Source organism: Heteronotia binoei, chromosome 10 (assembly GCF_032191835.1).
Source record: "Heteronotia binoei isolate CCM8104 ecotype False Entrance Well chromosome 10, APGP_CSIRO_Hbin_v1, whole genome shotgun sequence".
Classification (NCBI taxonomy): domain Eukaryota; kingdom Metazoa; phylum Chordata; class Lepidosauria; order Squamata; family Gekkonidae; genus Heteronotia; species Heteronotia binoei.
In genome coordinates this window covers 101,686,592-101,708,024 of record NC_083232.1, presented here as the reverse complement: position 1 = coordinate 101,708,024, position 21,433 = coordinate 101,686,592, and positions in this window count along the sequence as shown.

Here is a 21,433-nt window from a genome sequence, read left to right as displayed (position 1 = left end):
CTGCCAGTTCACCAAGCAAGCTTCACAGCTTGAGTAGGGATTTGAACTTGGCCTCCCGTGTTCCATTCATTACAGTCACTGTACAACACCGGCCCTTAATTGTCCCACTCACCTCCTTCTCAGAAGATCTGTTTTAGGATTCCAAGGAAACTTTCTCTAAGATGAGAAACATTTCTCCTGGCTCTAATACAAAGGTCTATTAACCTATTGCACTCGTGTTTGATCTCTAATTGCATTGAGGGCTGTTTTAATTTATACTCATGCTCCCCTCATTCTTTTATGTGGACTACCAATGGATATTTATTACCAATCACTGGGCAATCATTGATTTTCTTAATTAATGTGTGATTCCAAGATATGTTTCTGACTGGGGGTGGTTGGATAGAAGTTCACAGCATTTAATTATTGTATTAATCTCAGTGCAGTTTATTTTAGGATGTGGGAACACAGGTACAGACAAAAAACCAACAACTTTCCTGAGCCCTATATCCCGTCCTCCTCCCAACAGCAATGTATCATGTAGGGTTCATTTTCTAATGAGACTGGTTCAATTAACACCATCACCCCCATTAAACTAAAATACAGGAGTTAGGAAGTCATAAAGTGTTATGAATCTACCTCAGAATCCTCCCAATCTCTCACGCTTAAATCAGTAGACAATATTGTTAATTTAAGTTGCTAATGTCTCAGGGCGGGATATAAACTAAATAAAATGAAATGAAATGAATGAAAGAGTCAAATTTAAGACCTTGGAGCCCTTTTACAAGGGCTAATTCATGGAGAAAGGGTTAAGGCAAAGATTTAAAGATAGCTTTATAACAAGGAGATTACGGCACAAAAATAGAGCAGAACAATTTATTTTCATGGCTCTCAATAAATCACTATATCCCACAGAGAAAGGAAATATTATGTAAATAGAACTCCATGACTTCTGGTCTCCAAGGACATGAACAGAGCTGCCAGAACCCTTGTGTTTCTTGTAAAGGTCCCTTAAAAATATTTCTTACTACAAATATTGTGTACAATCCTGCCCAAGGTAACTATATTACAATCCCATTGACTTAAACCATGTATTGCCTACTGTATTTTTGTTGGACCATAAGATGCACTTTCCCCCCCTCCCCCCCAAAAAAAGTGGGGGGGAAAGTGTGTGTGTCTTATGGAGCGAAGGTACCTTCCTCGGGGGGGGGGGGATCCATTGCCTCCGCCTCTGATCCCGGCGCTTCCCCCGCGCCTGCCTGCCTGGCTCCAGCTTCTTCCAGCAAGCGCTGGGATCGCTCCACGCTGCCCACACCGCAAACCCAGCGCTTCGCGAGCGCCGGCTATGGAGAGGGCAGCGTGCTTCCTCCGTGCCTGCCTGCCTGGCTTCAGCTCTGATGCTTAAAGCAAGCGCTGGGATTGGAGGGCGGAGGGAGTGATCCCAGCGCTTGCTTTGAGTAATGTCAATTACTTACACCCAGAATTGAGTAATGTCATTTGTTCATCAGGTCTGATTTTTGACCTGAAATTGCTTCTGTGGTCCTGGTTGATACCACTATTTAAGAGAAGGTGGGCTAGGAGTGTAACTCTGCTGATCCTCCAGGTCCTTGACACCCTTGCAGAGTGGCCCCAAGGAAGCACAGCAATCCTTTCCTTCTATTGGAATCCTGCTGCAGTTGGGGAGGGGACTTATTTTAAGTTGTTAAGCCCTTGCAAACAAAGTCTGCATTAGCTCATTTCCATTTTTCCCCTTTCTGCTTGGGCCTTACTTAAATGTCTTGCTGGTATCCATCTAAAAGCTGGAGGAGCTGCTTAAAGAACATGAAATGCTTGAAATGGTGAAGCAAAGTGATGTCAAAGCACAAGAAAAGCCCTGCTGGATCAAACCACCCAGTCCATCATCCTGTTTCGCCATAGCAGATGATGGCCCCAATGGCCAACACAATGGGCACAGGGGCTAACACATCCCCCTAATGCTGACCTGAGCCTCAGTAAGTTGGGTGGCATCCCTGTAGTTTCAAGGCAAGAGGTGGCTTCCCATTGCCTACCTCTGTGTAGTGACCCTAGACTTCCTTTTCATTCTCCTGTCCAAGTACTAATCAAGTGCTAACTAATTCAGAAGCGTAGCACATCTGAACAAGCAGGGCTGTAATAAGGTGAATAACTGCTGGCAGACCTACTGTTTGTGCTCAAGATGGGTGTTTATTAAAGATGACTTAAATGTAACTGGAAAGGGGATGCTTACAAAAGGCAATAAGAAGAAACAAAGGTCTTGCAGCATCCCTTCAGCTCACTGGAGACTCCTGACAGAGGCGATTTGGTTCTGGGGGCTGAGCTGAGTTGGGAAATTCCTGGAGATTTGGGGGTGGAACCTGGGGAAGGCAAGGTTTGAGGAGGGAGGCACCTCAGTGGAGTACAATGGAGTCCAACATCCAAAGCTGCCATTTTCTCCAGGGAATTTCTGTAATTTGGAGGCAGGGCCGGCATACCTGCTAGGCAACCTTAGGCAATGGCCTAGGGTGCGCCGGCCCTTGGGGTGTACCAAATTGGGCACCCCCCATGTCATGGCTGGTGGTCCCCCAACAGCACCACTTTGCTGTCAGGCTTCATGGCGCCCAGCTGCCACAGCACAGCCCCTCAGCAGCAGGCAGGCATGGAGTAGGCATGATGATGAGCCCCAAGGAAGGGGTGGCAGAGGCCAGCGGAGCTCGCACTTCTTGAGCCAGCAGCAGGAGCTCTTGGGGAAAGGTTGTCTGCCATTGCCGCACTGCACCAACGCCACTGTCACCATTCTCACCCTCTCTGCCGCCTAACTCTCCACTGCTTCCTCCACCACACCGTCCAGCCTGGCCAGGAGTGCTGTGAGCAGGTGGGGGCAGGGAAGGGCTAACCCAGATCTGGCAGCCCTACTACTGATGGTTCTCGAACAACACAGAGTTGCTGCAGCTCAGCCCCCAGAACCAAATCGCCTCTGTCAGGAGTCTCCAGTGAGCTGAAGGGATGCTGCAAGACCTTTGTTTGTTCTTATTGCCTTTTGTAAGCATCCCCTTTCCAGTTACATGTAAGTCATCTTTAATAAAGTGGGGGCAGTGGGGCAGGTGCGGATGGGGGCGGCAGGGCTATGGCCTGGCTTTGCCTATGGGTGGAAGAAAGGGCATAGGCAGTGAGGGTGGCAAAAACCCTGGTGCCAGCCCTGATTCCAGGAGATTTTCAGGCCCCACTTGAAGGCTGAAAACCCTAATCAGGGGAGTTTGAAGGGCTGTTGTGTGTGTGTGTGCAGGGGGGTGTTAAGAATTGTATACAGGATAATAGCTATGGTCTGAGAACAAAAGGTACAAGGAGTCAGGCACTTTGGCATTTGCCAGGTTGGAGGATGGAAGGTAGGGATGCCAAATCAAGATTGGGAAACTCCTGGAGTTTTGGGGATGGAGCCTGGGGAGCACAAGTGCCCCAGTGGGGAACAGTGCCTTATAGATTCCATCCTCCAAAGCATCCCTTTTTTCCTCGGGAAACTAATCTCTGGTACCAGAGGAATATGAGCTGTAGTTCTGTGGGGTCCCACCTGGAGGCTGGCATCCCCGGGGGTGATACCTTGTCCTGCCAACCTGCTGTTAACATCACTCTTTATCTGTGCTCACTTATTCCCCTACACTACTAATCCCGGCTCCCTGAGAATGGCCTTCGGCAAGCCACAGCCTTCCACAGAGTGAATGAGGCCAAATACAGGGTGAACATACGGTGTAGACAAAAGCTCATTAATGCATCCTCACCATACAATGTTCTTTCACAGGTATGTTCAGTATGGTGAGGTCCTTTCTTGAGGTTAGAATAGCAAGGATCAGCATAGTTAGGCCCTTTGAATCCAAATGGGGAGATATTTTGGTAGATTAAACTAGGGGGAAAATCACTTTTGGCCACCTTATTCTTGTTTATCCAACAAAGAAGCCAATTGCAACATAACTCCCATATTTTTGACTGAATCTGTCTCCCATCAAAGGTAGGCAAGCACACTGTGCTCCAGAACACCATCTTGCCAGAAAACATATCCTCCATCTTATCTTAAATCAGTTTCAGCTTATTGTTCTTCAGGCAATCCAGACATCATTCTAGCACAGAGTCAGCTGCTTCTAGAGGCTTATTTTTTCCCCAAACCAGACCTGAAGCCAGAATGGAAAAGGTCAGTGGACAACCTGGGATACTAAATCATAGAATCATAGAGTTGGAAGGGATCTCCAGGGTCATCTCGTAAAACCCTCCTGCACAAAGCAGGAAACCCACAAATACCTACCCCAAATTCACAGGATCTTCATTGCTGTCAGATGACCATCTGGCCTCTGTTTAAAAACCTCCAAGGAAGGAGAGCTCACCACCTCCTGAGGAAGCCTGTTCCACTGAGGAACCGCTCTAATGGTCAGGAAGTTCTTCCTAATGTTGAGTCGGAAACCCTTTTGATTTAATTTCAATCCATTGGTTCTGGCCCTACCTTCTGGGGCCACAGAAAACAATTCCACACCATCCTCTAGATGACAGCCCTTCAAGTACTTGAAGATGGTGATCATATAACCTCTCAACCTCCTCCTTTCTAGGCTAAACATCCCCAGCTCCTTCAGCCTTTCCTCATAGGACTTGGTCTCCAGACCCCCCACCATCTTCATCGCCCTCCTCTGGACCTGCTCCAGCTTGTCTATATACGTCTTAAAATGTGGTGCCCAAAACTTTACATTTATCCCTGTTAAAATTCATTTGATTGGTTTAGCCCAGTTTTCCATCCTGTCAGGCTCATCCTGTATCATGTTTCTGTCTTCTACTGCATTTGCAACCCCTCCCAATTTAGTATCATCGGCAAATTTAATAAGCATTCTCTCTATTCCTTCATCCAAATCATTGATAAAGATGTTGAACAAAACAGGTCCCAGGGCAGATCCTTGAGGCACTCCACTAGTCACTCCTCTCCAAGAGGATGAGGAACCATTCACAAGCACTCTTTGGGTGCGATCTGCCAACCAGTTACAGATCCACCTAACAGTAACAGGATCCAAACCACATTTTACCAACTTGTCAACAAGGATAGTATGTGGAACCTTATCGAAAGCCTTACTGAAATCAAGATAAACAATATCTACAGCATTTCCCTGATCCAGCAAGGTAGTCAATTTCTCAAAAAAAAAAGAGATCAAGTTAGTTTGACATGACTTGTTCTTGAAGAACCAATGCTGGCTCTTAGTAATCACATCCATTCTTTCTAAACGTTCCAGGACCGATTGTTTGATGATTTGTTCTAAAACTTTTCCAGGTATAGACGTCAAGCTGATGGGTTGGTAGTTACCTGAAATGTCTTTTCCCCCCTGCTTGAAGACAGGGACAACATTCGCCCGCTTCCAATCTCTCTTGTTCTCCAAGAATTCTAAAACAATAATAGACAAATGCTCAGAAATTACATCTGCAAGCTCTTTTAGAACTTGGATGCAGTTCATCTGGCCCTGAGGACTTATTTTCATTTAAAGAAACTAGGTGTTTATGTACTACCCCTATGTTGATCCTAGGTTGGAACGTCATACCCTCCTTATATGTTCTGTTTTTGCCATGTTGTGCACTGTTTCCCTCAGAAGAGAAGACTGAGGAAAAGTAGAATCGAGCAGTTCCGCCCTCTCTTCATTACCTGTTACAATTTCACTTTCTTGCCCTCGCAATGGGCCTACCATGTCTTCGCTCTCTTTCTTACTCTGAATGTAAGAAAAGAACCCTTTTTTGTTGTTTTTAGCATCTTTGGCCAGCCTAAGCTCATACTGAGCTTTAGCTTTCCTAACTTTTTCTCTACAAGCACTGGTGATTTGTTTATATTCATCCTTGGTTATAAAGCCCTCCTTCCAATTCATAAAGGAGTCTTTTTTATTTCTCATGTCTTTAGAGAGCTGTTTATGGAGCCACTTTGGCTTCTGTAGGCTTTTTCCATTTTTTCTTCTCATAGGAATTGTCTGTGATTGCACTTAAAGTATTTCACTTTTAAGAAACTCCCACCCCTCCTGAACCCCCTTCCTCCTAAGTATTTCTGACCATGGGATTTTACCCAGCATAGTTCTAAGTTTATTGAAGTTTCCTTTCTGAAGTCAAACCTATAAGTCTGACTACGTATAGCTTTTTCCTTCCTTAAGACTGTAAATTCCAAAATCACATGGTCACTACTGCCCAGGGTGCCCACTATTTCCGCTTCTTCAACCAATTCTTCCTTGTTGGTGAGAATCAAATCCAAGATAGCAGATCCCCTTGTTTCCTTCCTCACTTTCTGGAAAAGGAAGTTGTCAGCAAGACAAGTCAGGAATCTATTTGACTTTTCATTTTTAGCAGAGTTGGACTTCCAACAGATGTCTGGGTAATTGAATTCTCCCATGATCACTGTATCCCTTCTTTTGGAGAACTTTGCAATCTGCTGTAGAAGTATCTCATTCAAGTCCTCTGCCTGACTTGATGGTCTATAGCAGACCCCCACAATAATATCACTGTTTTTTCTTACTCTTTTTATTTTTACCTAGAGACTTTCAACTGAGCTGAGAAGAAGAGAGAGACAACACATACACTTCTGATTTGGCAAAATTTTTCTTCAGACATGACACATGGTCGATTCTTCTCTTTCGGTCAGCCTGCCAAGTAGCGATTGACAGCAATGTGCCTCTAGACCATGGGTCCCCAACCCCCAGTCTGTGGACCGGTCCCCGTCCATGGCCTGTTTGCAACCGGGCTGTGAGTTGTATAATTATTTCACTATATATTACAATGTAGTAACAATAATAATAATAAGACAATATTGGATTTATATCCTGCCCTTCACTCCGAATCTCAGAGCAGCTCACAATCTCCTTTACCTTCCTCCTCCACAACAGGTGGGTTGTGGCTGTGAGGTGGATGGGGCTGAGAGAGCTCTCCCGGCAGCTGCCCTTTCAAGGACAACTCTGTAAGAGCTATGGCTGACCCAAGGCCATTCCAGCAGGTGCAAGTGGAGGAGTGGGGAATCAAACCCAGTTCCCCCAGATAAGAATCTGCACAATTAACCACCAGACCAAAATAAAGTGCACAATTGTATCATCCCAAAACCATCATCCCTTCCAACCCCCAACCCCGGTCCATGGAAAAATTGTCTTCCACAAAACTGGTCCCTGGTGCCAAAAAGGTTATTTGGTTGGTAGAAACATTTTACATCAGAGGCCTTAAAAGTATTCAATAAACAATAAGATGTCATTTGTTGAAATTCTATAAAGATGAAATAGAATCTTGAAATTTTATATTTGTGCCTGATTTCATGTGTTTTGAGTTCTCTGCTGTTGGTTCCGTACGTCCTTGTGCTTTTGAAGTGTTTTATTGTAACAAGTGCTTGGAAATATAAGGTGATCTCAGTGGACAGGAAAGAGTGTTAATGGTATTAAAAAAAGAAACAAAGGCACTGCATTATTTAATATCATTTGGCTGTGTACATGCAACTTTGAAAGGGGCAATAAGGGAAATATAAATAGAGGGAGCGGGACATTCAGTCTGTCTCAACAGGCCATCTGATTCATTGTGCTCTTCAGTTACAGGTAGGAAAAGGGAGAATGCTGAAAAGCTAAACTGGGGGTCAACGTCATCTGTTTCTGGGATAATATTTTTGTGGTGTATTAAAAAGGACTATAGAAATGGAAACAAACCAAGATTCTCTATGGTGCTTTGTGTGGCCCATGCTGTGTGCAAGGAAAAGACCACAAAGTCTCCACAGCTACATTACTACTTGCTATAAGAGAGAAATGCGAAAGAGAAGAGAATGCCAACTTTTCCTCTCAAGCTTCTAATATCTATTACTTGCAAATTAGAGCTGCAATAAACAGTTTGGCAGCCACGGAGCTGCTCCAGTCTTCTGAGCTCTTGGTAATCTCCATCTGTCCCATTTAATTGAGCAACCTGAATTTGATTGGATGCACTATGGGGAGACTGGATTCCAAGAAGCAGCCCAGTGTTAATTGAAAGATAAACATAAACTGCATTACAACTGGAAGATGCAAACCCTTCCCTTTGAGTTCTGCCGATTTCCACATTGTCAAAAATTGGACCATGTGCTTGAAGTGTTTATCAGCAAAAATGGATGTGCAATTTTCATGAGGGATGTGTAATTTCCCTTTTTTCCCCCCTTGCTTATTTTATTTGTCTGCTAATATGAATCCAAGCAATGGTGTGCCTGGTTCCCCATCAGCAACACACAGAATGGGACAATTTGCTAGAGGGATCCACCTGCAAGGGCCACACGATGCTGTTTTGGCAAGTTGGGTTAGTGTTTCGTAGACCTGACTCACTTTCCATGGAGCCACACAGCAGCTGATTTAAAAAAAAATCAGTAGGATCCTGATTCTGCTTAGAACTGTGGTGGCAGGTGGGGCTTCTGCCTTCCCCTCTGTACTGTTTTCCCTGGCAGGGAGCTCCATGCATAACTCAAGAGCTCTCCCACTCATCAGGTGGGGCACATGTTAGACTTGGTCTTCGCAGCGGGAGTTTTAGTGAACGATATTACTGCCAAAGCAGTGCCATGGTCGGGTCACCATGCCCTCAAGGCTCGTGTGGATGTGCCACCCCAAGCCTGTTTAGGCGGCGAGCGCATTTTGGCTCGCCCGCGGAGCTTGATGGACCCAGAACGGTTCATGATGGTGCTGCGGGATCCCTGGCCCCCTGGCGATTCCTTGGATGATCTGGTGGAGTCTTGGAATGATAGACTCTCCAGAGCCATCGATGAGATCGCACCTAGGCGTCCTTGTTTAAAGCCTTGGTATAACCAAGAGTTGTGGCAATTAAAACAGGGACTCAGATGACTAGAGAGGCAATGGCAGTGTACTCGAGATGAAGCAACTCGAACATCTTATAGAGAGATTATGAAGTCCTATGAAATGGCTGTCAAAACTGCAAAGAAAACATACTTTGCGGCTAAGATTGCGTCTGCAATTTCGCGCCCGGCACAACTGTTCAATATAATTCAGACTCTTACAACGCTGCCACAAGGCAGAACAAATTCTAATGAATTGGAGATTGGCTGTGAGGCTTTTGCAAATTTTTTTGCAAATAAGATCACGTCGCTCCATCGCGACCTCCCTGCCATATTAGAGACAGTTTGCGAACCCGAGTCTCCATGCCTGTCTTCGGATCGTGTTCTGGATGGTTTCAGTGCTCTCAGCCTGGAGGAAGTTGACAGGATACTCTTATCTGCATGCCCAACAACCTGCAATTTGGACCCATGCCCCTCCTGGCTTATTAAAACCTGCCATAGGGAGCTCAGATATCCTGTACAGGACATCATAAATAGATCCTGATGGAAGGGCACTTTCCAACACCGCTCAAAGAGGCGATGGTCTGTCCCCTCTTGAAAAAAAAACGTTAGACCCGGCCGAATTGGCACACTACCGGCCAGTCTCGAATTTGCCCTTTTTGGGCAAACTCCTCGAGAGGGCAGTGGCGATGCAGCTACAGAGTTTCCTGGAGGATGCTTCCATCCTTAATTCCCATCAGTCCGGCTTTCGCCCGGGCCACAGGACGGAGACGGTGCTGGTTGCCCTGGTAGATGACCTTCAACGGCATCTGGATCGAGGCAGTTCGGCGGTGCTGATGCTGTTGGACCTGTCGGCAGTGTTCGATACGGTCGACCATCAGTTACTGACCTGCCGCCTCGCCGACGCAGGGATTCAGGGGTTGGCCTTACAATGGCTTTCCTCCTTCCTTGAGGGTCGGGGACAAAGGGTGGCGATTGGGGGTGAACTGTCACGGAGACACACGCTTGACTGTGGAGTGCCTCAAGGGGCGGTGCTCTCCCTGATGTTATTTAACATCTATATGCGTCCCCTTGCCCAGATTGCCCGGAGGTATGGGTTGGGTTGTCATCAGTATGCTGATGACACCCAGCTCTATCTGCTTATGGACAGTCGGCCTACCTGCATCCCAGGAAATTTGAACCGGGCGTTACAGGCCGTGGCTAGGTGGCTAAGGCTGAGTGGACTGAGGCTAAATCCGGCGAAGACAGAGGTCCTTTGCTTGGGCCATTGTGGCCCGGGAAGGAAAATCCCCCTGCCAGTTTTTGACGGTGCGCCACTGACAGTGGCGCACAAGGTCAAGAGTTTGGGGGTTCTATTAAAGCCTTCGCTAACAATGGAGGCTCAAATAGTAGCTACTGCTAAGTCCGCATTCTTCCATCTTAGGCGGGCAAGGCAGTTGGCTCCTTTCCTGGAGCATGACAATCTAGCAACGGTGATTCATGCAACGGTCACCTCGAGGTTGGATTACTGTAGTGCCCTCTACATGGGGCTGCCTCTGTGCCAAACCCGGAAGTTGCAGTTAGTGCAGAATGCCGCTGCCCGGCTGTTATTAGGGCTCCCAAGATGGAAGCTCATTTGGCCAGGGCTTCGGGATCTGCACTGGCTGCCAATAATATACTGAGTCCGGTACAAGGTGCTGGTTATTACCTTTAAAGCCCTATATGGCCTAGGACCTGCCTACCTTAGGGACCGTCTCTCCCCACATGTTCCCCAGAGAGTGCTGAGATAGGGCTCTCAAAATCTGCTTGATATCCCCGGGCCAAAAGAGGCCCATCTGAAATCCACCAGGGACAGGGCCTTCTCGGTAACGGCCCCTTGCTGGTGGAACCAGCTGCCGGAGGAGGTGAGGGCCCTGCGGGACCTTGGCCAGTTCCGCAGGGCCTGTAAGACAGCCCTTTTCCGGCTGGCCTATAACTAACTGGCATTGGAAACTCTATGGAAGATTGCAGTGTAGTATTCTGATAGATCGCTTGTTTTTATGTTTTACCATTTTACTGTTTTAACGGTGTGATTTGTTGTATTTTAAATCCAAAACCTATGTTAGTTCTTATGTGTTGTAAGCCGCCCTGAGCCACTTCAGTGGGAAGGGCGGGATATAAACTGAAACTGGTCCGCCCAGGCCACAGGTGCATCCTGGGAACTGTCCTGAAAGGCATTTTGGGAAATCTTCAGCACTCCCTGGAGTTCCCTCAGTGAACTCTCCCAATCAGGTATTAGCATTTCTGTAGCTGGAATTTAGCAGGTGACTGAGATTGGCTTCATGCTATCCAGAGGAAAAATGGAAACCCTTTTAAAAACGCAGAGTGGAGGAGGAGTTTCTCTGCACCCAGAATCAAACTTCATTGGTCTTAAAGGTGCCTGTGGACTCAAATTTTGTTCTATTGCTTCAGACCAACATGGTTACACATGTGAATCTTTACTATACTAACTGTGCCACCCAAAACAGGATATCAGATTTGGATTTTAAAATATATATATATAGGTATTTGCCTAAAAGCTATCACAAGACTTCTTTTGTAAATGCAAAAGAAGCTTCTAATAAAATTAACGAAGAATCAGGTAGCAGAGTGTAGTATTTGGCTTGGTCTGTGTGGAACACCTATGCCAGGTTCAATATTGGGCACCATCGTCCACTGCTCAGCACCAAAGGCCATTTCAAAGAAAGACAGAGGTCAGCCGAACATGATTCATTTTATACTCATTTTACTTTCAGTAGTGAAATACAGTGGGGCTGTAAGCATAAGAATGGAAGAATTGTTTTCCAGTCCCCCTCAAGATAATCAGTTTCCATATAATGTGTGTGTGTGTGTGTGTGTCGTTATTCCCATATAAATACATCTTCAAGTGGCTTTTGATGCACGGACAAGAGAACTCCATGCCCACTGTGCTGTGCTTGGCATCGTCTCAGCAGGACCCTTCAGAAACTGGTACTTTTTATCCACTCGCCTGGCAGCTGAAGCAGAAAAGCCTGAAGATGAAGAGGGAAAGAAGCCTTCTTGTTACTCAGCAGAAAGAAAGGCCAGGTCAGCTCCTCTCAAAGTAGAAGTGGCTCATGGGAAGGAATCCTCTGTGGGAATCCACATTCAGCGCTGCCTTCCTGGTACCACCAGAGCTTCCCCAAACACAATTTCAGTGGCAACATAGTGCAGACTAGCTCTCACTTTGATGAGAACTCCTGGAAGTTGCCAGATAAGGGGATCCCCAGCCCTGACAAACAGACAACCCGATTCTGTTCCATACGAGCAAACTAAGTTCATCTGGATGCAAGTAGGGTTGCCAGCTCCCTATAGGGAGACATCAGGAGCTTTGTGGGTGGAGTTGTAAAAAAGCAGCTCAGAAACCATTTTAAAACAAAAATGGAGTCTTTATGATGGGGGAGAAAAATTCACACTTCCCACGCTTAGACCATGTAACATGATTGCTTCAAGCACCAGAACATCAGTGGGTTGGTTTTATTTAAAAAGATCCCATCCACCAAAACTGAAAGAACTCAAAGTTGAACTTGTGGATCTTCTAACAAAAATCTGTAATCTTTCATTGAAATCTGCCTCTGTTCCTGAGGACTGGAAGGTAGCAAATGTCACCCCCATCTTTAAAAAGGGTTCCAGAGGAGATCCAGGAAATTACAGGCCAGTCAGTCTGACTTCAATACCGGGAAAGTTGATAGAAACCATTATCAAGGACAGAATGAGTAGGCACATTGATGAACACGGGTTATTGAGGAAGACTCAGCAAGGGTTCTGTAAGGGAAGATCTTGCCTCACTAACCTGTTACATTTCTTTGAGGGGGTAAACAAACTTGTGGACAAAGGAGACCCGATAGATGTTGTTTACCTTGACTTCCAGAAAGCTTTTGATAAAGTTCCTCATCAAAGGCTCCTTAGAAAGCTTGAGAGTCATGGAGTAAAAGGACAGGTCCTCTTGTGGATCAAAAACTGGCTGAGTAATAGGAAGCAGAGAGTGAGTATAAATGGGCAGTCTTCGCAGTGGAGGACGGTAAGCAGTGGGGTGCCGCAGGGCTCGGTACTGGGTCCCATGCTCTTTAACTTGTTCATAAATGATTTAGAGTTGGGAGTGAGCAGTGAAGTGGCCAAATTTGTGGATGACACTAAATTGTTCAGGGTGGTGAGAACCAGAGAGGATTGTGAGGAACTCCAAAGGGATCTGTTGAGGCTGGGTGAGTGGGCGTCAACGTGGCAGATGCGGTTCAATGTGGCCAAGTGCAAAGTAATGCACATTGGGGCCAAGAATCCCAGCTACAAATACAAGTTGATGGGGTGTGAACTGGCAGAGACTGACCAAGAGAGAGATCTTGGGGTCGTGGTAGATAATTCACTGAAAATGTCAAGGCAGTGTGCGTTTGCAATAAAAAAGGCCAACGCCATGCTGGGAATTTTTAGGAAGGGAACTGAAAACAAATCAGCCAGTATCATAATGCCCCTGTATAAATCGATGGTGCAGTCTCATTTGGAGTACTGTGTGCAGTTCTGGTCGCCGCACCTCAAAAAGGATATTATAGCATTGGAGAAAGTTCAGAAAAGGGCAACTAGAAGGTTCGGCCCCTTCCCAGCCGAGCCTGCTCGCAGGCCATAGGCTGGGGGCCGTCTTTACTCCTCCGGAAGGAAGGAGGGGCAGAAGGATCACCCGACATACGGGTGTTTTGGCTGGGCGCGGAGGCGGGGCTATTTAAGCCCCGGCTCCCGCCTCAGCACGCAGTTCGTTTTGGCTCTCTGCCCGCCCACCCTTCCCATTGGCAGTACAGGTGTATACCGGTCGCCTTTTGGGGCCAGGTAGGAATTTTTTCACCCCCGCACAATTGGCCTATGCGGGGGTGTTTTTCGCCTACCTTGTACTGCCTAGTAGGTTAGGTTTTGTTGTGTTCTAGTTTGGTCGCAGGCTGGATTAGGTTTGGCCACAGGGTTTTCCAGGGGAGCACCTATGGCCTTGCACCTTTGGTGCGGTGGTCTGCAGGAACCGTAGATGGGCTAAACGGCTCAGTACGGTGATGCAGAACACAGGGAGCCTCACCTGGGTGGATCTTTCCATGGGGATTGTTCCAGCCCGGTTGGTGATGGCTAGAGGCCTGGCCGCTCAGTTACAACCCGATTACGGCGGGTTTGTGCTGGGGGCAGGGTGGCTCGCCCTTTGGACAAGGCGGGGTCCAGGTGTTGACCCCAGGGCTTGTCTGGTCTGTTTTCTCTCCCCCTGCCAGTTATATTTGTTAATTTTAATAAAGCGGCCCGGTTTTAAACCCAACAATTGTGTCTGCCTCTTCTTTCCGACTGGGGGGGCAATGATTAAAGGGCTGGAACACCTTCCCTATGAAGAAAGGTTGAAACGCTTAGGGCTCTTTAGCTTGGAGAAACGTCGACTGAGGGGTGACATGATAGAGGTTTACAAGATAATGCATGGGATGGAGAAAGTAGAGAAAGAAGTACTTTTCTCCCTTTCTCACAATACGAGAACTCGTGGGCATTTGATGAAATTGCTGAGCAGACAGGTTAAAATGGATAAAAGGAAGTACTTCTTCACCCAAAGGGTGATTAACATGTGGAATTCACTGCCGCAGGAGGTGGTGGCGGCCACAAGCATGGCCACCTTCAAGAGGGGGTTAGATAAAAATATGGAGCAGAGGTCCATCAGTGGCTATTAGCCACAGTGTGTATGTGTGTGTGTGTGTGTGTGTGTGTGTATATATATTTGGCCGCTGTGTGACACAGAATGTTGGACTGGATGGGCCATTGGCCTGATCTAACATGGCTTCTCTTATGTTTATTTACTCATGAATAGACAGGATCATGTAGACGTTGACTATGCAGACTCCACGAGACCCCTCAAAGCCTCAAAGAAGTCCCCTCCAGGGCTCCTTTTCAGCCAAGGTAAATCTCTTATCAAAGTTTCCGTGCAAGTCTTGGACCTTTCTCTCACTGAGAAAAGTAGGCAGTAGGCATTAATTTGCCCTCTACTACCCCGAACAAAAGTTTCAGCCTGCTTCCGTTATGAGAGACAGCTCAGCTTGGCATTTTCCTTCCCTGGAAGTCCCGAATGGACAAGATCATGTAAACTCTAAAGGATCCCATTGTATTTTATTCTACTTTATTTGTGCCTCCTGCCTACTTCCTTTAGTTGCCAAATGCCTGGTGTATAGGGACCTAGTCATTTTTGCTGGTTCAAGCAACAGTTTAAGCAGGGCTTTTATTGTAGCCAGCGCTCCTTTGCATATCAGACCACACACCTCTCAAGACTCGTAAGATTCGCTGGTGTGAACTTATTTCTCCTTTTCCCCTGTATTTTATATTACAAAACTGCCTTTACTGGAATTGTCAAAATCAATAGATATCTTAATCAAAAGATTTATAATATAAAATATTAAGATGGTGATGATGTTTAGCTTAGAGATGATAATATGGGACAATTTATAAAAGAAAGTATTGCAGATGTAGACTTATACTCTTTGGAAGTATCTTTATGCAGAATAAAGTTAATATGTATTGTGCTCTCTATCCCCTCTGTTCCCTACCCCTATTTTTTCTGAAACTAATAAAACTTTTTAAAAACCATAGACCACACACCCCTGATGCAGGCAATCCTCCAGGAGCTTGCAGTAGGCCCTGTACTAAGAACCCTGTAAGCTCTTGGAGGATTGGCTACATCAAGGGTGTGTGGCCTAATATGCGATGCAGTTCCTGCTACACAAAAAGAAGAAAAGCCCTGTCTAAGTTTCTTTTTGTCTTCTCTTAGCTGCAAATCTCGACCATATGATGAAAGTTCACAGGAAAATTGTTATCCAAATTGATGCCTGTTCAGAGTTTTGGCCAGGACTTTTTCAGAGCAGGAACACACAGGAACACAGTTCTGGCTGGCTTGATATTAGGGGGTGTGGCCTAATATGCAAATTAGTCCCTGCTGGGCTTTTTCTACAAAAAACCCTATGTAAAGCAATGGTGATATCAAGGGCGTGGCCTAATATGCAAATAAGTCCCTGCTGGGCTTGTTCTACAAACAAAATTCTGGTTTTGTCATTACAAGTAGCATTACAAGTAGTTAAATGTACTATAAACTTGCACTCCAGTTCTAATAGATCCATGGGTATCTGGGCCTCTAGGAGGGGCTGTTTTTTGAGGTACCAAATTTTCAGCATAACATCTGGTGCCTCTTCTCAAAACACTATCCCCCAAGTTTCAAAAACATTGGACTGGGAGGTCCAATTCTGTGAGCTTCAGAAGAAGGTTCCCCTTCCTTCATTATTTCCAAATGGAGGGAAGGCATTTAAAAGGCATGTGGTCCCTTTAAATATGATTGCTAGAGCTCCCCTTGAAGTAGAGCCATGCTTGTCACACCCTTGCTCCTGGCTCCACCCCCAAAGCTCCCAGATATTTCCGGAATTGGACCTGACAACCCCACTAGATGGTCCAGGCTAGACCAATCTCATCCAGTCTCAGAAGCTAAGCAGGGCTGGCTGTGGTTAGAATTTAGATGATTGACCACTAAGGAAGTCCAGGGTTGCTATGCAGAGGCAGGCAATGGCAAACCACCTCTGAACATCTGTTGCCTTGAAAACCCTACTGGGTTGCCATAAGTGGGCTGCAACTTGACAGCACTTTCCATGCCTAAAAACGTCATGCTGTGAATCAATTTTATGGCCATCAAAATCACATTTGATGGGGCAACCTGGTGTGTGATGATTCAGATGCCGAGAAAGCAGCCAGGCTGTCTGAAAGCATTGCATAGGCAATGATCCATGGCTTGTGACCTTTGGCTGCTCACTCTGTCAATTGCTGATATTTTGAATGGAATCTTTTCTGCTTAAGGAAAGAGTCAGAACTAATTCCTTTCAAGTATTCAAAACCGGCTCTGACATTCTCCATTATGGGTAGTTTTTAACATCTCTGAAATCTCCAGTGTTGCCAGTTGCCTGGCTCTGTATAATGGAGCAATGACAGGTAAGCTGAACAGCTTGATGTGCTCAGTGCACCAAGTAAAGAACAGGCACGTCCCTGTGTTCTCTCTCTCTCTCCCTCTCATCAGACCTGGGCCGCGGTCACACTCACCATTAAATCCATCCCTAACCTGTCACTATTATACCCCGCAGCTTTTTTACAACGAATTTCCTGATCAGACATCCCTCCATCCTTCAGTTCTAAGCAGTGTTGGTCCCATCGCTGGTTGATCAGAGGTCTCAACCAGACCTCATTTTTTGAGATGGCATTCCACACTCACGCAAGCGCAGTACGTGAGATATTGTGCTTGGCTTTTTTTTTTTTTTAAGGTGCCAGAAAATGTGTGCAATCTGCCCCCCCCCCCATTTAAACACCCAGAAAGGAAGGGGAAGCCCAGGAGCTCTCTTTGCTGTCTCTCCACCTGGCGGGGAGACAGCAAAGGTGGGTGATCTTCCTCCCCCACCCCCATTTAAACACCCCACCATGCTGTTTAAATGGGGGGGGGGGAGCATGGCAACTCTCTTTGCTGTCTCTCCACCTGGCAGGGAGACAGCAAAGGTGGGTCATCTTCCTCCCCTGGCAGGGAGACAGCAAAGGTGGGTCATCTGCCTTCCCCCCATTTAGGAAAGGTTCCCTGTGCAAGCACCAGTCGTTTTCGAATCTGGGGTGACGCTGCTTTCACAAAGTTTTCATGGCAGACCTTTTACGGGGTTTTTATTGCCTTCCCCAGTCATCTATTCTCCCCCCCCCCCAGCAAACTGGGTACATATTTTACCGACCTCAAAAGGTTGGAAGGCTGAGTCAACAATTGCTGGCGCAATGATATCATTTGGAGTGGGCTCTCGCAGGGAAGCGGATGTGCGCTTGCAATGAGTTGGCTACAATGGAGAGTTCAAACATAGAAAGTACACGCAGGAGTCATCGGAAGCATTCTTATTCCGGATTTAATGTACTATCAAAAAAGTCCGCGTCTCAGTCGTGGCAGTTTGGGACACAAACGAGCCAACAACCATTGCCAGATGCTGATGTTTGGACAACCGCATAAAATCCGACATGCATCTGGCTTTCATCCATGCCCATCTCGTCAGTTTATGTGCGTCTGACCTCGGCCCTGGTAATTTTTTATGTTCAAAGTTTCTAGTTCTTTGAACAGATTCTCGGACTGTGGAAAGTGTCATCAAGTTGCAGCTGACTTCTGGCAACCTCATAGGTTTCTTAAGGCAAGAGACATGCAGTGGTTTCCCACTGGCTCCCTCTGCATAGCAGCCCTGGACTTCCAGTTTGAGAGCCAGTTTGGTGTAGTGCTTAAGTGTGTGGACTCTTATCTGGGAGAACTGGGTGTGATTCCCACTCCTCCACGTACAGCTGTTGATGTGACCTTGAGTCAGTCACAAGTTCTCACAGAGTTGTCCCTCTCAAGAGCAGTTTCTGTTAGAGCCCTCTCAACCCCATCTACCTCAAGTGTTGTGGGAGGGGAAGGGAAAGGAGATTGCAAGCTGCTCTGAGACTCCTGTGGGTAGTGAAGAGCGGAGTATAAATCCCATCTCCTCCTCCTCTTCTTCTTCAAATCATAGAGTTGGAAGGGATCTCCAGGGCCATCTAGTCCAACCCCTTGCACAATGCTGGAAATTCATAAATACATCCTCCTAAATTCACAAAATCAGCATTGCTGTCAGATGGCCATCAAGCCTCTGTTTAAAAACCTCCAAGGAAGGAGAGCCCATCAGCTCCTGAGGCAGCCTGTTCCACTGAGGAATCACTCTAACGGTCAAGAAGTACTTCCTAATGTTGAGCCGGAAACTCTTTTGATGTAATTTCAACCCATTGGTTCTGGTCTTACCTTCTGGGGCCACAGAAAACAATTCCACACCATCCTCTATATGACAGCCCTTCAGGTACTTGAAGATGGTGATCATATCACCTCTCAGCTACCTCCTCTCCAGGTTAAACATGCCCAGCTCCTTCAGCCTTTCTTCATAGGACTTGGTCTCCAGACCCCTCACCATCTTCGTCGCCCTCCTCTGGACCCTTTCCAGATTGTCTATATCCTTCTTAATGTGTCGCCCTCCTCTGGACCCGTTCCAGATTGTCTATATCCTTCTTAATGTGTTGTGTTCTTAAACTGAACACAAGACTCCAAATGAGGACTTACCAGGGCAGAGTAAAGCAATACTATCACTTCATGTGATCTGGACACTATACTTCTGTTGATACAGCCCAAAATTGCATTTGCCTTTTTAGCCACTGCATCACACTCATTTTGACTCATTTTCAGCATATGATCCACTAAGACCCGCATATCCTTTTCACACATACTACTGCCAAGACAAGTCTTCCCCATCCTATAACTATGCACTGGATGTTTCCTACCTAAATGCAGAACTTTACATTTATCTCTGTTTAAATCTATGTTATTATTTACAACCCAGTTTTCCAGTCTGTCAAGATCATTCTGTATCTTGTTTCTATCCTCTACTCTACTGTATTTGCAGCACCTTCCAATTTAGTATCATCTGCACATTTAATAAGCATTCCCTCTATTCCTTCATCCAAATCATCTATAAAGATGTTGAACAAAGTATGTCCCAGGACAGATCCTTGAGGAACCATTCACAAGCACTCTTTGGGTGTGATCTGTCAGCCACTTACATATCCACCTAATGGTAATGAGATCCAAAGAACTTTTTACTAACTTGTCATCAAGGATAGTATGTGGAACCTTATCAAAAGCCTTACTGAAATCAAGATAAACAACTTCTGCATCAATCAATCAACTACCCATTGCCTCCAGACTAGAACTTCTCATCATCCATAATCACTCACCAAAGGTCTGCTATGTGTATTTATTGCAATCCCTGGGTGACTACAAAGTGTTTAGCTTTAAATCCCAAACTCTGTACACCCCTGTTGAAACTGACCTTCCCAATGTTGGTCTGTAACCTGAAGAGGTTTGATAGAACCTGCACTTTTTCTGGGCCCCACCAAGTGTTTTTAGAAAGTGGGTGGGGCCAGTTGGGATTCTTCCCCAGCTAAGGGCTTCTGACCAATCATTGGAAATCTGAGCTCATTTAAATGTGTGTGATTGCTCCCCACCTTAGAGACCCTGAGCTGGGTAGGAAGGTATGACCGACACCAACTATTGGTTTTTTTTCTTCCTTTGAGGCAGATTTTTCTACCCAAATGCTAATAAGCTGTTCCCCTCTGCCTGAGCAGCCCCCAGTAGTGTGTGTTAATATTTTTTTTAAAAAAAATTCTGTGTGTTTCACCCCTTTGGCCAGAGAAGTTATTTGACTTTTGCCTGTCTCAGAGATTTGATTGGTAGTCAAGAGCCCTCCTGATAATCAGCTTTTAGCTGAGGCTGTGGGCGTCTATTCTTGAGCTGGTTGGCCTCCCCAGCCAGCACGACATCTTTGCTAGGAAATGGAATAAAAACTGCCATCCCCATGAGATATCATGACGTGAGCTGGCTAGGCTGGGCAATATGTGAGGTCATGGTAATCTGAGTGCTGTTGGGTTGTCTGTTTTAAAATGTTTTTATTGTATTTTATTGTTTTATTATATGTTGTACTCCGCTCTGAGCCCTACGGGGAATGGGCGGAATAGAAATTTACTAAAATAAATAAATAATCCCTTTATTTAAAGTGGCTCTTGAGATGTTGTAAAGTTCAATCTGAAACAACAGTTTTCTTTAACAGGCGTCAGACAGTGGAACTTCAAATCAACCAGACCTTGAGTTGATACAAAGTTTAGGCTTTATTTGAGAGTCCATAACATCTGAATGAAGGAAGATTGGAACTGATACAGTGTTGCATACTAGAGCATGTCTTAAAGAATTCTACATCAAAGGTTACTATGCAAAAGCCCACATTTCTAAACATTACTAGTTCGAGGTGCAAGGTTTCACACGGTCATTCCTAGTATCTCATTGTTATTGCCGCTTCGCAGGGATGGCAGAACTGCCATCCCTGGAGGCGCTTATCTTCAAAGGAAGGTAGCTTTTGTTAGTTTCAGGGAAAGGAATGTTCACACTAACTGTTAGTAACATTCTGGGCCTCTATTTTGATATGCAAGGCTGCTCCCAGGGTTAGTATCAGGGGTTAGAAGATAGAGTTAGTAAGGGTAAGCATTTCATCACAGTTATATTCCACTGTCTGACAACAGGCATGGCTGGGTTTGGGATAGAGATAGGTAGGGGATGAGAAAGCTGAGGTGAAATTTGCTGAGGTGAAAAAAAGGGTCGTGATATTTTTAACAGGCTGCAGGGTATTTATTGATACTTATTTTTGTAAATGCTCTGCTCTTAACAGTGAACAATGTCTTTGTCTTAGAGATTTCTTCACAGCAAAAATGTGTCTGCATAAAGATTCATTTAACTGACTTAGCTTCCTGGAGGCTTGTACTTTCTTCTTATCTCCCTCCCTTTGAGATTACAGCATTCCTTTTGATTCTGAAGGAGTCTAAGACCATTTTCTTTCACACAAACCGGGGGTCCTTTCAGAGTTGAACCCACTGAATATCTGAAAAGGAAGTATTCTCCATTTTCTAAAAGCAATATTCCTTTTCTACTTGGCTAGACTGGCACTTTCAACCTTCTGACCAGTCTCTTCTGCCGAACCTGATCCTCAGTTCTTGACACTGCGAACAGATGGCTTTCAGCTTGGTGGAGACTTAGCTAAAAGTTCTGATTTTGAACTTTTC